The sequence below is a fragment of the Dasypus novemcinctus genome, chromosome 7, assembly GCF_030445035.2.
Source record: "Dasypus novemcinctus isolate mDasNov1 chromosome 7, mDasNov1.1.hap2, whole genome shotgun sequence".
Classification (NCBI taxonomy): Eukaryota; Metazoa; Chordata; class Mammalia; order Cingulata; family Dasypodidae; genus Dasypus; species Dasypus novemcinctus.
In genome coordinates this window covers 72,430,114-72,446,251 of record NC_080679.1, presented here as the reverse complement: position 1 = coordinate 72,446,251, position 16,138 = coordinate 72,430,114, and the positions used below count along the sequence as shown (strand labels likewise).

At 40.5% G+C, this 16,138-nt stretch overlaps 1 long non-coding RNA gene and 1 pseudogene across 3 annotated transcripts in view; one reads left to right on the top strand and one right to left on the bottom strand.

Moving 5' to 3' along the window:
• The window catches only part of LOC131279185 (uncharacterized), a 327,709-nt gene that overhangs the window by 283,716 nt on the left and 27,855 nt on the right, over positions 1–16,138 (bottom strand). The gene's annotated exons all lie outside the window — the stretch shown is intronic.
• Positions 7,520–8,094, top strand: LOC101416268 (ras-related protein R-Ras2 pseudogene; annotated as a pseudogene).

The window sequence follows — 16,138 nt, the reverse complement described above, 5'->3', positions numbered from 1 at the left end:
TATTTTTCTAATCATAATAGTCAGTACAATGAATACTTTATTTTTTTTTCAACCTCTCTATATCTAAAAAGAAAAAAAAAAACACGAAAAAAAAAGCCTAAAACAAACATTAAAAAACCACTTCTGAATTTTTGTCATCTCATCCCACCTACTTATTCAGCAATAAGACCAGCCAGATACATTAAATATTAACAATAAATTTTATACTCATTTGGGCCTACTCTTACAAAACTAGGTGATAAATATGCATTTATCCCACTACACAACAGAGATTTATTTCTGAAAATTCACGTTAAACATATATTTTAAACATACTAACTGAAACCTTTGATGCATTATTTAGAGTAACTAGCCACCCCTAAAAATGTGTTTTCACATAAAATTTCCTTAAAGCAAAGTACAGATGTGTATGAAGAAGGTAGAAGTAGGCCTACCTAGATGATGGCACAGAACAGCCAAGATGCTCCAATTCTAGTTCCTTCCTATTGCCCATTCTCCTTCCAGCGCTTAGCCTCTCAGTCTAACAATCACTTCCCTAAGAAGTGCTCTGTTGCCCAAGCTCCCCCAAACCACCACTGAGCCATCAGCTGGATGAGCCCCTCCAGACTTTTCCATTTTCTGGTCAAAGTGGAGATCAAACAAAAGTGGACTTAATTCCAGAGTATGGGGTTCACTGAGCTTTCATTCAAAGAGAAAGTCACCATAATAACCTCCACGCAGCGATAACTTGGCACTTGGTTACACCAAAATTTAATAAATAAAGCTTTAATTCCGAGTTCTGTGGTTATGTTTCAAGAAACTCCCAAATGGAGGCTCCTTTCTCTCCTTCTCCATTAAAGAAAGCCTTGTGTCTCGGCCATTTCCAAATCTCAGATTTGAGGATTCCTTAAAAACAATCGGAGCTAGGATCTAAGGTCTTCTCCGTGAGCACTCACTGTCTATAGAAGGCAAGCTGCTTTTGTGTGGTTGAACACATCACTAATTAAAACCCGTTACCTTCCAAAGGCAGCTCTATTCCCCTCAGGAGCAGCATGTGTCTGTGCCATTAGCATTAATGGGAGTAGCACAAGTGCATCAAGAGAAAAATGGTCCCCTTGGGCCTTTGAACTTAAGGCTACTTCAAAACTGAAACTGATATAGGCAATGCTATCATTGATGCCATTAAAAATCATTATACTTTACTGCAACTTTTATAAAAGTAATAGTAAGCTTCATGAAATATACTTGGCTCCTGGGAGTTGTGCATTATTAGACTGAGACTGGACATGATAAAGTGAATTACACTATCATACTTGAAAAATATTTTGGCTAGAGGAATTCATTAGATCCAGTCGACCATGAGCAGAAGTCTGCATTCATAAAGATGATTAGCTGGGGTGGATTTTTAAAGCATATGCGAATTCCATGCTAAAAATCAGGTAAGGATCTGGTAAAAGGATGCAACTCGGTGTCTATCTTTCCAACAACATGACTTAATGGGCTGCTATAAAATACCGTTACCTGGCATTTCTATAATATCCTTCATTTGCATAGCCTTAAGTGCTTCATGGGCATTCTATAGCTGGTGCTCCCATTATTGTAGAGGGAGGAGGAGAAGAGCATTTTCCCCCAGACTGTGAAACTGAGACTTAGAGAAGCAAGGTGGCGGCGAGGGTAAGAGCTGACAAGAAAGGAAAGCTTTGTGGCTTGAAACTCCGGTCTGAAGGTCTGAAGTGGTGAGGAATCATGTCAGTGAGCCCCTGAACTTCTAATCCAGAGACCATTGCCTGCACAATTAGCTGCTGCACCAGCTGTCCTCGGAGGCAGCTTTGTGCAACTGCCTGGATTTGGGACTCACTGACAGTGTGACCCTGAAGAAGTGAAGCAGTTTCCTCGGATGTAAAAAAGAAATGGCAAACTCATGGGGTTGTTTTTGAGGAGTAAATGACTTAATTCATACAAAACACTCTGTGCCAGGCACCGCTCAGTATTCAGTAAATGGCATACACACTATTAACCTCAAGTCCAGTAGGGTTGGGTTATCCCAAGGAAAACAGTGCCTGGGGAGAGTTGGTTGGCAGAGAGAACTACCTTGCTTCTAAGCCCCCCGAAAGACAGTTCCATCATATTCTATTTCATCATCAAAGTCCCATGGCTTAGGACTTTTGTGCCTTTAAAAATACAAGTTGCCTGGGAAAAGCAATGCCGAATTCCAGCTATCTCTCACACCTGCCATCATCTGCAAAATGTCATCAGGTCTTTTCCTCAGAGAAGGAGGGGAGGCAGTGTTCATTGGATCCTTAGAAAAATGTGTCAACCAAGAAGAAAGTGTGGAGCCCAGTCTAGGGCTAGCTCTGACCTCAAGGATTGTACTGAGTTCCTTCGGCAGAATTAGCCACTGATCCCCTTACTAATTAGCAGGACTGCAACTTGTGAGTCTGCCCAGTGTCCCCTGAACCAGAACTCCAGTGGTCTGAGGTCTCCTCAGTAAAGAAGCATTTGGCCACAGGCCTTAATGTGTATCAGGGTAGAATCCCAGTGGTGTCCAGAAAAGCCTCCTGCCATCTCTCTTCTCCCTGCATGCTTGGCTGCCTGGCCGTAGTGGGGCAGGAAGAAGAGTATCAGAGTATCAGGAGAGGCCTCTCTGCCTCCTAAATCCCCTTTATGCCCAACAGGTTAGTGCCCCTCCTCTGTGCTCCTGTAGCATCCCACACATAGCTCTTTCTTAACACTTTTCACATTTTACTGAAATCATCTATTGTTTTCTCCACTGGACTGTAAACTTCGAGACGAAAGAGCCCAAATTTTATTTATCTTTGCACTAGTACTATGCTAATATTAGTGGACACTCAAGAATTTATTAAATACGAAACCTCTGGGCAAAAGGAGTTTGCCAAATCATTTCTTGGAAACATGAGTTTTAAATGCAATCCCACCATTCTTAAGCCAATTTCTCAATGTTCTTGAAGGTGATTTGATTTGCTTCAAAGTGGCCTTCAGACTTAGCTTTCGAGCAACTACATAAATACTAAATTGGACATTTTTATTCTAATTTTCAAATGTCAGCAATAATAAACTAAGCCTGCACTGGCTTTCTAAATGTAATGAAAGTGAAATTAGACCACCAGATCAATCTTGCAGATTATTTTCATATCTTTGAGACTTAAGCAAACTGACAAAAAAACGATGGTCCTTGGAAAGCTTAAGAAGTGTTCAAAACCACTGGCTTAATAAGTTTTTTTAATATCTTTTTAGCATCTCAATAAACCTTATCAACCCCCTTTCATTCCACTGGCAATTTTCTGACCTCCATGTTGACGACTTGAGCCCTGAATTCTGCTCATGGGTGAGTAATCACAGCAAGTCCGCAGCAGAACCTATCCCCGAACTACAAATATATCATCTTCAGCATTGTAAATCAAAGCCTCAAAGAGCATCATTTAGCCTGAAGCTAAAATTGCTTGTTTATCAGATGGTGCCTGGTTTAGCATGGAGCAGTTTCTTGTAAATCTCTGGGACCTTTTACAGCATATACTTAAGCAAGCACAGCGGCTCCTGGGAGGCTTTCTGAGCTCTTTAATGACTGCGGGCTGCTAGAAGATCCAGGCCTTGGTTTAGTTAAAGTGGCTACGGGTACAGTTTGGCTCCATTTCGTAAACTCACAAAGATAAGGCGTCTGCTTTCTCCAGAGTGAGAGCGAGCATTAGTTTCCCACGGAATCTTTATATCAAAAGTGTTAATGTTCTTGTGGCTTTAGGTATTTTGACCTTTTGTCTGCTAACTTTTGATTTACTGGGGAAGAGAGTTCTTTGGCTAGGCTTTATTGCCACTCTGGAAAGACAATGAAATGCATGTGACTCTTCAAAATAGATGGGAAAAAATGATTTGGAATTAACAGTATACACCTCACACATAATAAGTGTGCTTGCCCACACACACACACACACACACACACATACTCACTTATGCCAAATATAATAGTACAAACTCTCTTTAGCTTCACTGAAGAGTAAATACATGTCCACACGATTCATGTGTCCATTGCAGACCCTGCCGGCTGCCTTGCTCACCTCAGCATTTTGTTCTTCCAAGAGAGAACAGTTTATAGATTCTGGCCATGTAGCTAAAGGCAGCAGAGGGAAATTGTCCACCAAATTCCCACTGGTTTAAAAACCTAGCTATTGCTAGAGGCATGAATGGCTTATTGACCGAATGTACCACCAAGGACCCATGCAGCCCACCTACTACTTGACGGATGGACATTAGAAGAAGCCTGATGAAATACACTAATTAAAGAAATCCTTACACAGTTCTTTCTCAAATGCAGTCTCTTTGATATAAGTTAATTAAAAGACTCTTCAAAACTGTCACCTGATATGGGAAAAGTTGTCCAGAGAGTTGGAAGAGAGACATAGCCCATTTAAATGGCTTTTCTCTTGTTTTCAGGCAATGATAAATTTTTTCCATGCTAATTTTTCAGTGACCATGGACCGGGTTTTAAAAATCAGCCTCTTTGCCTTAAAACAATGCTCTCTCTTCATAAGCCAAAGCTTAATGATTTTGCCTTTGCCTCTATAAAGGGTAAAGAGTTTTTATTATTATTCTTATTTGCTTGTAGTTTTACTGTTCTCCAAAGCAGCACATTTCTATGGATAAACTTTCCCCCACTTGGTATCATTTCGATGAAGGGCTTTCAAGTTGGGGACTCCTGAGGATAAGTATACAATACTTGTCATAAAAGCTAAAAATATTTGCACCTGTTGCATCCTACTCAAATCACAACAAGCTGGCATAGCACTTGGGAAATAAAAACTTAAATGACTTTTATGCTTCTTGAAAATAGACTTTATATGCATATTCCTCCAAAACCAGGTCTGAAAGACAGTTCACAAGTCAAACAAATTAGACGACAGATGATTCTGATAAATCCCTGAATGGCTAAAAAAAACAGGGCAAGGGAGATTACCTTTTCTCTTCCTTATGTGCCTGGTGAATGCATTTTCAGCACCCTTCACATTAACCCCTAAATGGTAAGGCTTATGAGAGCAGAGCCATCTTCGAATATAGAATTACACCTTACTTATTTCATTTGTTAATTTATGCAAGAAATATTTCTTGAATATATATTATTCATGGTGCTGGGATTGGGACAAAATGGTAAGCCTACAAACCTTTTCCCTCTTTTTAGTGAAGCATAGTCTAGTTAGTAAAGGAGGACTTCCATTAATAAAATACAAACAAAAAGAAAGGCATCATGTATTAGAGTTAGGAAGGAAAGATACAGAATATACAGTGAAAGTGAGAAACAGAGTGATTCTACTTAATTTGGAAAGTCAAAGAAAGCTCCCCAGAAGAAGTGACACTGGGATCAGAGGGATAATGAGAGTTATCTGGGCAAGGAAGAGAGGAAAGAACATTCCTTCCTAACTGGAGGGATTGGGGCGGGGGGGGGGGGGGGGGGGGGGGGGGGGAGTCTTGTGCAAAGGCCCTGCGGCAGGAGGGAACTTAAAGGAGGCCAGACTGGTTGAAAAGGAGGCCCCAAGGAGGAAGCTGGTACACACTGAGACTGAACCTTGCAGCACTTCCAGTCTGTAGTAAAGAGTTCTGTATTTATTGTGTGAGCAATGAGAATCCACTGAAGGGTTCAAAGCAGGGAGGACATGGTCAGAGCTTCATTTTGAAAAAATTACTCTGCTTGCAAGGCAGATAAGAGGTAGGGAGATAGCCAGAGTGGCTATGGGGAGATGAGTTAGGAGAGGACTGCAGTGGTTCAGGTAAGAGATGGTGGGAACAAAGACAAAGATGGTGATGGTGAAAGTGCAGGGCAAATAACAGGTTGGAGAATATTGGGAAGGCAAAATCAATAGGACCCAGTAGCTGGACATTCAAGATGTGGGAGAGAAAAGTGTTGAAAATGAGTCTTAGTTTCTGATGTGCCCATTTGGTGGTTGGTGGTATCATTTAATGTCCTAGGAAAGACTGGAAAAAGGACCAGGCTTGGAGAAAGGAAAATTTTAGACGTGATGGATATGAATTGGCATTGACATAGCCAGAGTAGTGAAGGAAGCAGTTGGTTAAACAGGCTTGGAGTGCTCAGGACTCTCTGTGCTGGGGAGAAGAACCTATGGCTGAGATCACCTGAGCAGACCACATGGCATGAGAAGAGAAGAGGCTCTAAGACTGTGTCTGGAAGAAGTCCAATATTTATTCAGTGTGGCATGCATAATTCCATTACACAGCAACTAAGTCTGTTGATTGAGAAATTCCTTGGGAGTGTGGAATCATTATCAGTTATAAATTTCCAAAGTTTCCCATCCATTCATGGTCTCACACTTAACCTTTTGCATATATACATTCTGTCCATAAAGTCTTTTTCAAATGCTCCTGCCAGCATACTTAGCACTTAATTAGCACTCTCTTTAATTACTCTCTAAATGTTCTACATACATTAGTCTTAGTTTTTCAGTTAGACCATAAGCCCCCTGAGGGAAGCTTTCGTGTGTTCTATTTCCCTGGTATTTCCCCATAGCATTGGTTCTAGTACTATACTAGAGACATGATAAATGCCCAATAGGTATTTGCTGATTCAAAGTTGTTGTATTTGTTTCCTATGACTGCTGTAACAAATTACAACAAACATAGTCACTTAAAAGACTGCAAATGCACTCTTACAATTCCGTAGTTTTGAAGTCCAACACTGTCTGGCTGGGTTAAAACCAAGGTGTCAGCAGGGCTATGTTCCTTTCCAAAAGCTCTAGGGGATCAGCTGTTTCCTTGCCTTTTCCAGCTTCTAGAGACCACCTGTATATCTTGGTTCATGGCCCTTTTCTATCTTCAAAGCCAGCAACAGCAAGCCGAGTCCTTCTCATATTGCATTCTCTGACCTTCCATTCTGCCTTCTGTTTCCACTTTTAAGGACCAACCCAGATAATCCAGGATAATCTCTCTACTTAAGGTCAGCTGATAAGTGACCTTAATTCAATGTGCAACCTAAATGCCCCTTTGCCATGTAACCCAACATAGCCACAGGCTCTGGGAATTAGGACAAGTACTTCTTTTGGGGGCCAGATGTTTGTCTCCCACAAGTGCATTCAAACTTATTCAATAAATTACATGTCTGCGATGTTTGCCTTTGACCAGAGGTTCTCAGAAAACAAATTCTCTTCCCGCATCCATGAGCATGATGACTCCGAAACAAAATAATGAAGAACTACTGATTGATGATGACTAGTTATCAAACAGCAGAGAAAAGACAAGTGCTGAAAGCCAGCTTCTGGTCCAGAATAGAGGTATCTTTTGGGCCTCAGATTTTTGAAAATCCTGTGCTATTCAAGTTTCCTCAGTATTCACCAATATAACTTTCTGGTCCAAGTTCTTGGTTAGTAGAGTGACCATTTAGTTTATCAACCAAACAAGGACACCATTAAAAGTGAGAAGGTCCAGTGCCCAGGACCCCTGCCAGCCTGCTAGCTGCACAGATCCTCAGAGCAGGGTCTGGTGGGGGCAGGGTTGGGGAGGAGCTGGGCTCAGTGGTGTCCCCATGGCGGCAACCAGCTGGCAGGACCGCTCCAGCCAGAAAATACTGGCTGGTGATGGTCGCAGGGCGTGGCATGGGCAAGTCGGTGCTCATGATCCAGTTCATCCAATCCAACCACTGAAGATTCCTATACAAAGCAGTGTGTCATAGACGACAGAGCAGCCCGGCTAGATATTCTGGATACAGCAAGACAAGAAGAGTTTGGAGCTGTGCAAGAACAGGATGTGAGGACTGGCAAGGGTTTCCTGTTGGTCTTTGCAGTCACAGATAGAGACAGTTTTGAGGAAATGTGTAAGTTTCAAAGACAGGTTCTCAGGGTAAAGGACTGTGATGAATTTCTGTTGATTTTAATTGGTAACAAAGCAGATCTAGCTCATCAGAGACAAGTAGCACAGAAGAAAGGATAGCGGTTAGGGCGGCACCTTAAGGTACCATCCATGGGGGCCTCCGCAAAGATTAGGATGAATGTAAATGAAGCTTTCCAGGAACTTGTTCAGGTTGTAGAGAAATGTCCTCCCTCACCAGAACCAACAGGGAAAGAAATACACAAGAAAGGCTGCCATTGTGTCATTTTCTAAAAATCCCATGAATTTTAGCCACCAACTGCCAGGAAAACTTTCGTCTTCACCTTCTTTCCTTACAGTTTACATCTCATTGGTACCATTTTAGGCTTAGAAAGCAAGTCTGACAAATGATCACCACATTAGCCTTAGACCAAGAAGTTGGCTAATCCTTTCTGTGAAGAGAATACTGTGGTCATTTCAAGACAGATTCAAAGGAAACACTAAGGCTGCTTCTACGATTACCGGATTCCTTTAAAATATATAACTATACACGGAGACATATTTTAAGAGGGACGAATCAGTTTTGGAACCCAAGCGGTTTGCCAAGCTGAAGTCTTATGTTGTGAAATAATTTTTAGCTTCTGGAATCATATTGCATATTGTTACTCTAAATAGAAACTTAGACGGATTTTTAATATGAATTTTTGACCACCTTTAACAATTTTTGTCAGTTTTAGTTAACCTTAGATACTCTGAATTGAATCTACAAAGTGGGACATCTCAGGCTTTCACTGATGCTCCAGCCTTTGTTTTCCAGTGGCCAAAATACCAAAATGCCTATTGTATTCAAAATCACTTATAAAACCTTTATTATTACTCCTACCCTCAAAGATGATAATAGTAATAGTCTATGTGGCCAAATATTTGGGTTCATTTTTAACTTAAGCATTTGTGATAGTTAGGTTAAACTGTCAGCTTGACCAGGTAATAGTGCCAAGTCGTTTGGTCAAGCAAGCACTGGGCTAATTGTAATACAAGGACATTTCTTGAACTTTAGTCATCAGTTGATTGCATCTATGACTGATTACATCTACAATCAACTGAGGAGATTGCCTTCAGCAACGAGTGACCATCCCATCAGTTGAAGGCCTTAAAAGGAGAAGTGATTTTAGCATTCACAGAGAACATTCCCATCTCTACTTCAGACAGCCAATGTCTCCTTGAGAATTCATTGAGGAGCTTCACTGGAGTTCCTGGCTTACAGCCTGCCCTATGAAATTTCAGCCCATGCATCCCCGTGGTTGCATGAGATAACCTTTTAAAATCTCATACTATTTATAGGTATCTCCTATCAGTTCTGTTTTCCTAGAGAACCTTGACTAATTAGCATTTCATTGTTCTTGGTTTTTCAGTTTAACTCTTTTCACACCCATGTTGAAGGGAGAAATAAATAATTTCTTTCTGTCTTTCTTTTCAAGCGTTTCTGGATAAAGGATTAAAAACAAACATTTTTGTTTGACATAATATAAAATAATGGAATTGATTTTTCCAGGGTCAGAGATGATTAATCTTTTGTCTATATACTTTCATATATTATTTTCTTATCAAACTAGTTAACAAGTACTTCTTTGTAAGCAAATATGCTTTCATAGCAAAACTTGTGTATATATAAAAGTAAATACTTAATTCTTACTGTTCACTTTTAACTGACAAAGAAAAAAATAGAAGCTACAGAAACTGTGAAAGAACTTTACCTGCTGTTCTGGTCCTGGTTGTACCCACCTCTGGCCAGTCACATACCTACTCAATAAAGTACAACTTACAGGATGAGAATCTGAATGCACTTTCAAAACCTTAACTACATAGTGACTTTTATACTAAGTATTAAGTGTAAAACTTTTAATTGAAAATTAGTGTAACTGTAGATGACTTCTGGTTTTGTTTTTAATTCTGTGGCTTCTGTTTAAACAATTAAAAAGTATGTTTTCCTGATTTTGAGATACTAAGTGGTATTGCACAGTTGTCACTTTATTGAATGTGTACAACAGTCCCATAAAGTTTATAAAGCATACCCTTGTACAGCTTCAGGTGCTAGAATTAAAACTGATCTGTCATCACCAAAAAAAGAGTAAAAGGAATGAGACAGGTATAAACTGAGTGTGTGGTCACCCTAAAAGAGGTAAGGAGTGCAGGCCGCCAGAATAATGGCCTTTCACTCTATGTTTTAGAGTCAGAAAGGGTGACATTTCCACATGAGACACTTGTTATTTCACCCTGGTCATTGTCTGGAACCTATTAGACACATGTGAAGTGTCAGGGTCCCCGACAGCTCTACTCTCAGAACTGTCATCTTGGGTTCTCCCTGCTTCCTCCCACCAAAAGTTCAATACATTCCAAAGTGCTTCTTTGCAGTTACATGGTACCTTTTCTTGTCAATGCATCTTCATGCATTCCTTTGGATCTTCACAATAGCTCGAGTAGATGAGCCAGGAAGATGTAGCCTTGACCTGTCCATTTTGCAGAGGAGGAAGCTGGATGCAGAAAGCCAAGTGGCTTTCCCAAGGTCACAGAATTGGTTAAGCCGGAACACAAACAGGAACCCAAACCAGTCCAAACCTGGTCCCAGTCCAGGGTTCTTTTTCCCCACACTGCCAGACTCTGGGAGATTGTCACCATCCAATATTTACAACCATCTTAGAAGCCTGGAACAAACAGCTAGCTTGCCACCACCTTCCCAAAGACCTACTTGGGATTTTCACCTGAGATTTAAATGAAAATGGTATAAACATTGAGTTTTCCTTTCTCCAATTTGGCTTTCAAATGGACTAAAGAAACGTTCAAAGCATGTGTTCTCTGCCCTTCAACCTCTCTGGAGACAGAGCTGTTCCTGACTCCACTCTCTTAGAGGTGGCAACAGCAGCATCTTTGAATAAGGACAATGACACTTTTGATATATAAAATGTAATTTGCCTTCCTTTCATTAACAAACACTTTTCCACAGAGCAAATCTCATAGCTCAGGCAGATATGAAAGTATTGCCTATCTGCCTGCTGATTATATAAATCTATACTGTCTTCTCCACAAGGAAGTGATGAGAATTGATGGCTGTAAAGTGATACAAGATTAGTAGCACATTATAAGCAAAACTAACACTTTTTCATCATATAGGTTAAAAATCAGGAGAAAAAACACAGAGGAATTTTTATTCTACCCCTTGAACAATCATATGTGGGTTTTGAGAAGAAAAGCATTTCCCACAAATAGTTGATTGTTTCTAAGGAATAAAATGGACTGTTCATGGGAAGGCAGGACTAACATTTAGGTTACAGTATCAGTAATGTTTTACTAAGGTTGGGACTTCAACTGGGAGGAAGGGTTTATATGGAGTAGAGGTGATGTTGTGTGTTAGTAAGGAAACAAAATCAGACCAAATTTCTTAATATATGTTCATTGCCAGTCTGTAAATAGGTCTTCATTTATTCATTTAAGACATATTCATTTAATGTCTGCTATGTTCCAGGCACAATTCTAAATCCTGGGCAAGAAAATAGATAAATTATCTGCCTCATGGACTTTAAAATTTTGTCAGAATGTGAATAACATGAAAACTTAATCAAAATAATAAAAGAAAAAAATTCCAGGTCCTGAGCAATTTGAAACGTTTTTTAAAAGGAGAAAATGTACCAAGAGGAGATACCAAGAGAATAAGGCCAGAACTCTGGGCCCAAACCTCTCTGTGTCATCCCACTCAGTGGGCTTATCTGCAAAAGGAGAGCACGCCCTCACAATCTCTCAATGACCCTCCTGTACAGGTGCTTTAGGAGTCACGAGTTGCTATGGCTGGTCCTGTCTGTGGAAAATAGTATTACAAGAAATGTTAACTTATCTGATATATTATTTTACTTAAAGACTTGGAGCAAATTGATAAGTTTGCCGGCTAAAACGTGTGAGTGAAAACTAACCTACGTAGAGGTGGCGTCCTTAAGGAAGCCAGATACTTTTAGAGCTCCTGTCTTAAGCTGGTACATGCTGGGCTCCAGACCTAAGAATCCCCCAGGCTCTTCCTCTTTAACAGCCTGGGTTGCCATTCTGCACCACAGCTGTTACCGCCACGCCTCACCCTCCCTGGCCTGGCTGCTGCACCCCTCACCAAGGGAGCACCTATGCGTTACCCGAAACCGCCTTTGAGCTCTAGTCCCACGGGTCCTCTCCCCATTCCGGGAGCACCCTACATTCGCACTGGACTCGGATCCTTTCCACATGCTGCTGCCTTTACCTGAAAACGGCCAGCCCTCGGCACCGCCCCATCGGAGCACTCCTCTGGCTCCCACACATCCTCCAAGTCGTTCCTGCCCCTCTAAAGCAGGGCAAAGATTTGCCTTATGCTCCCTCCCTTGTCTGTGACAGGCTTCACTTGCTTCACTGGCTTGACATCCCTCTATCCACTAAACTAGACATTCTGTGAAGGCAGAGGACTCCAACAAGCTCGGGGCCTGATCCATAGCAGCAACGACAAATACCGTGCAATTGTTTGAAACGGTGGGAGGTGGCTCTCCTCTGCACACCGAGGAAACCCTGCACTTGCCTCGTGACAGCACACGCACACTGGAGGGTGCAGGTGCTTACCTGACTTTCTCCTCCACTGAGCTTTCATCTTTATGCCCCACTAACGGCCCCACTGCAAACACAGAGCAGATTCTCAGAGTTCAGCACGAGTTCTTAACGTCTACAATTCATTCTGGGTATGTCTTAAGCAATATCAGTCAGCTTAACTATTGGGCTTTCTCTCAGATGAAGTGGGCCAAACATAAGCCAACTCTAAACATAAGCCTTTTCCTTGCAAACGTTGGCACCATTTTTCTTAACAGCATAGGAATCCAAGTGCAGGTGAATAGTATCCTATTGACAGGAGGGCCCAGGACTCAAGTTATAGTTACGTTCACTGGGAGGCCTGTAAATGCTCTTTACCAATTCGAGACTCTTATGAAAAGAACGTAAGCAACAAGAGGAGCATGTTGGACACCTACTCTGTGCCCAAGATTCATCTAAATCCAGAAGAATAAACAGAAGGTCTCTTCTCAGGCATGAATTAAGTTCGAAAAACAGGACGAACTTGCAGCAAAGCTCATATGAACTACTGCGAATGAGCAAACAACCATCATTTAAGTCATTAGTGTGGTTTTGCAATGTCTCAGGAGAGACTGAAGAAATCACCTCTCCTCCAAAAGGAGCCTTTGACGGTGGTTTCAGGCAGGGGATGCTTCCCATAGCTCACTTCATAGAAGCAGATGCAAGGGGGGCTCCTCTCCCTCGCCAATTACCTTAGAACGAATTTGTTGACCTTTACATTGTGGAGAGAATTTGGCTTTTAAAGTTAGCTTTCTGAAGAGGCTGCAGTTTATCATGACTTTATCATGAATGCAAAACAACAACCTACACAATGGGAGAAAATATTTGGAAACCACATATCTGATAAAGTTTTACTATTCATTGTATATAAAGAAATCCTTCAACTTAATAACAAAAAAGACAAATAACCCAATTATTTAATGGGCAAAAGACTTGAGCAGACTTCTCTCCAAAGAAGATATACAAACTGCCATTAAGAACATGAAAAAATAGATGCTCAACATCACTAGCCAATCAGGGAAATGCAAATCAAAACCACAACGAGATACCATTTTGCACCCATTAGAGTGGCTGCTATTTAAAAAAGGAAAATTACAAGGGTTGGGGAGGATGCAGAGTATAGCAGTTTGATATTATTGATGAATTCAAAATAGGAATATTGGCTTATGCTTGTAAACTGATCTTTTCTTCTGGGCATATTAGTTTATGCTGGATTCATAAGTTTACTTGATTAAGTAATAAGGTAAACCTCTTGTGTCAGTAGGGCATTAAATCCCCACCCCTTGGTGGGTGGGGACTCACAGACAAAATGCATGGCAAAGGACAGAGTTGGGGGTTTTTGATGTTGGAGTTTTGATGTTGGAGTTTGATGCTGAAGCCTTAAGCTGGAGCCACAGGACCTAAGCCCACAGAGGAAAGAGAAGCAGGGCCCAGGAAGAAAGGAACCCTAAACCCAAACAGAAGCAAGCCCCTGGAAGGGAGGAACCCAGGAAGCCTGAACCCTCACAGATGTCAGCAGCCCTCTTGCTCCAACATGTAAAAATAGACTTTGGTGAGGGAAGTAACTTACGTTTTATGGCCTGGTATCTGTAAGTTCCTACCCCCAAATAAATACCCTTTATACAAACAAACCGATTTCTGGTATTTTGCATCGGCACCTCGTTGGCTGACTAATACACAGAGGAACAGTAACGTTAATTCATTGATAGTGGCAATGTAAAATGGTGCAGCTGCTGTGGAAGAGAGTTTGGTGGTTCCTCAGAAAGTTAACTATAGAATTACCATATGACCCACAATCTCACTACTAGGTATATACCCAAAGAATTGAAAGCAGGAACTCAAACAGATATTTGCACACCAGTATTTATAGCAGCATTATTCACAATTGCCAAAAAATGAATGCAACCCAAGTGTTCATCAACTGATGAATGGATAAATAAAATATGGTATATACATACAATGGAATATTATTCAGCCATAAAAAAGGAATGAAGTCCTGATACATAGATGACCCTTGAAGGAATAAGTCAGCTATGCAGGGGACAAGTGTTGAATGATCTTACTGATCTGAAACAATTAGAATAAGAAAACTCATAGAGTCTGAACCTAGAAAATAGGTTACCAGAGGATAGGGTGGGGATAGGGAATGGGAAGTTAAGGCTTAAAATGTACAGGTCTCCTAGCTGAAATGATATAAGTGTTTTGATAACACAATTAGGAACACAATTAACAGCACTGAAATACATATATTTGAATATGATTAAAGATGGAAATGTAGATTGTATATATTATAACAGAATAAATTTTTTTTAAATCCATAGAACTACACTACACAAACAGTGAGCCCTAAGTTAAACCCTTATAAAGATATGCTAGCATCAAGTGTGGGAGGTGTTCCAAGCTAACGCAGGTGTTGGTGGTGGGGTGGTGTATGGAATCCTGTGTTTTATGAATGATTGTTAGGTAAACCCACAACTTCACTAAGAAAGTGTGGAAATAACTACACAAATAGAAAGAAAAATAGTATGCAAAATTTAAGTGTATTAGCTCTGAAAATCTGGACTCCTCTTCTTACCAATGACATGAGGCTACTCATTCCATCTCTCTAAGCCTCAGTTTCCTTCTGTGTAAAGTGGGGGTACTGATATTTACCTGCCTCACAGGACTATTGGGCGAGCTCAGCAAGATATATGTAAAGCGCTTTGGCACAGATCTGGGCACATGTTACCCATCCTCAAAAATGTTGGTGGAAATTATTAAAGACCACAGGGTCCTTCACAGTCCATCTAAGCTTTAGTAAAAATAAGCAGGTGGCATCATGACTACTGAGCTGCAAGAGAATACGTGTTAAGTGACTCATGGATCTTATTAATGAATGAGCTAGAACTTAAAATAAAATCTCTGGACTTTGCCTTTGATATTGTCTTCAAATATTCAAATTCCCATTTAAAAAATCTTAAAGAAATGAATATTAAATTAGCTTTATGCTCGGACACACAATTTGAAAAAAAAAATTCTGGGACAGCCCCTGAACTTTAGACCATGAAATTAACTCAATTTGTGAACTACTGCTGACACCACTGCCTCCCCTCCTGAAACATTCCAACCTCTTTCAGTAGGGTGAAAATGGATCTTTACAATTTTATATAGAAATTTCAATTTCCATTCAACAATGTTAAATGGACTTGGAAATGTAAGTCATTAACAACTAAGAAAATGTTCTAAAATGTTAACAGGAGTTGCATTTTCATCATTATTTAAATGTGAATGCTACAAAGCTGACTTCTACATTTTATATTTAAGAGCCAAGTTGCAGGAAATTTTCTCCTGAGAGCTCAGCTCATTTCTGTGTCTGACACCCACTGGGACTCCAGTCTTTATAAGCCATGCCAAAGGGGTGGGGGGAGGGGAGAGAAGGTTGATTGGGTATTTAAGATGGAGGTAAAGGAAACTGAAACAACTCTGTTAGGTTCTAGGATTTCCCTGGAGAAAGTGTTTCCGTGATCATATAAGGAGGGGGAAAAAAATAACACTTTGCTACTTTTAAACAAAAAATAAGAGAGCAGGTAAAACATTCTCTTTGCCTTCTTAAAATTTTTGCCTCCAATTTTTGGATCTTTTGCAAATCCTTAGATAGAAAAAGGAATCCTCTTAACATACTTATCCAAGGTTTAAAAACACATAATTTCAACAATAACAGAAGAACTTC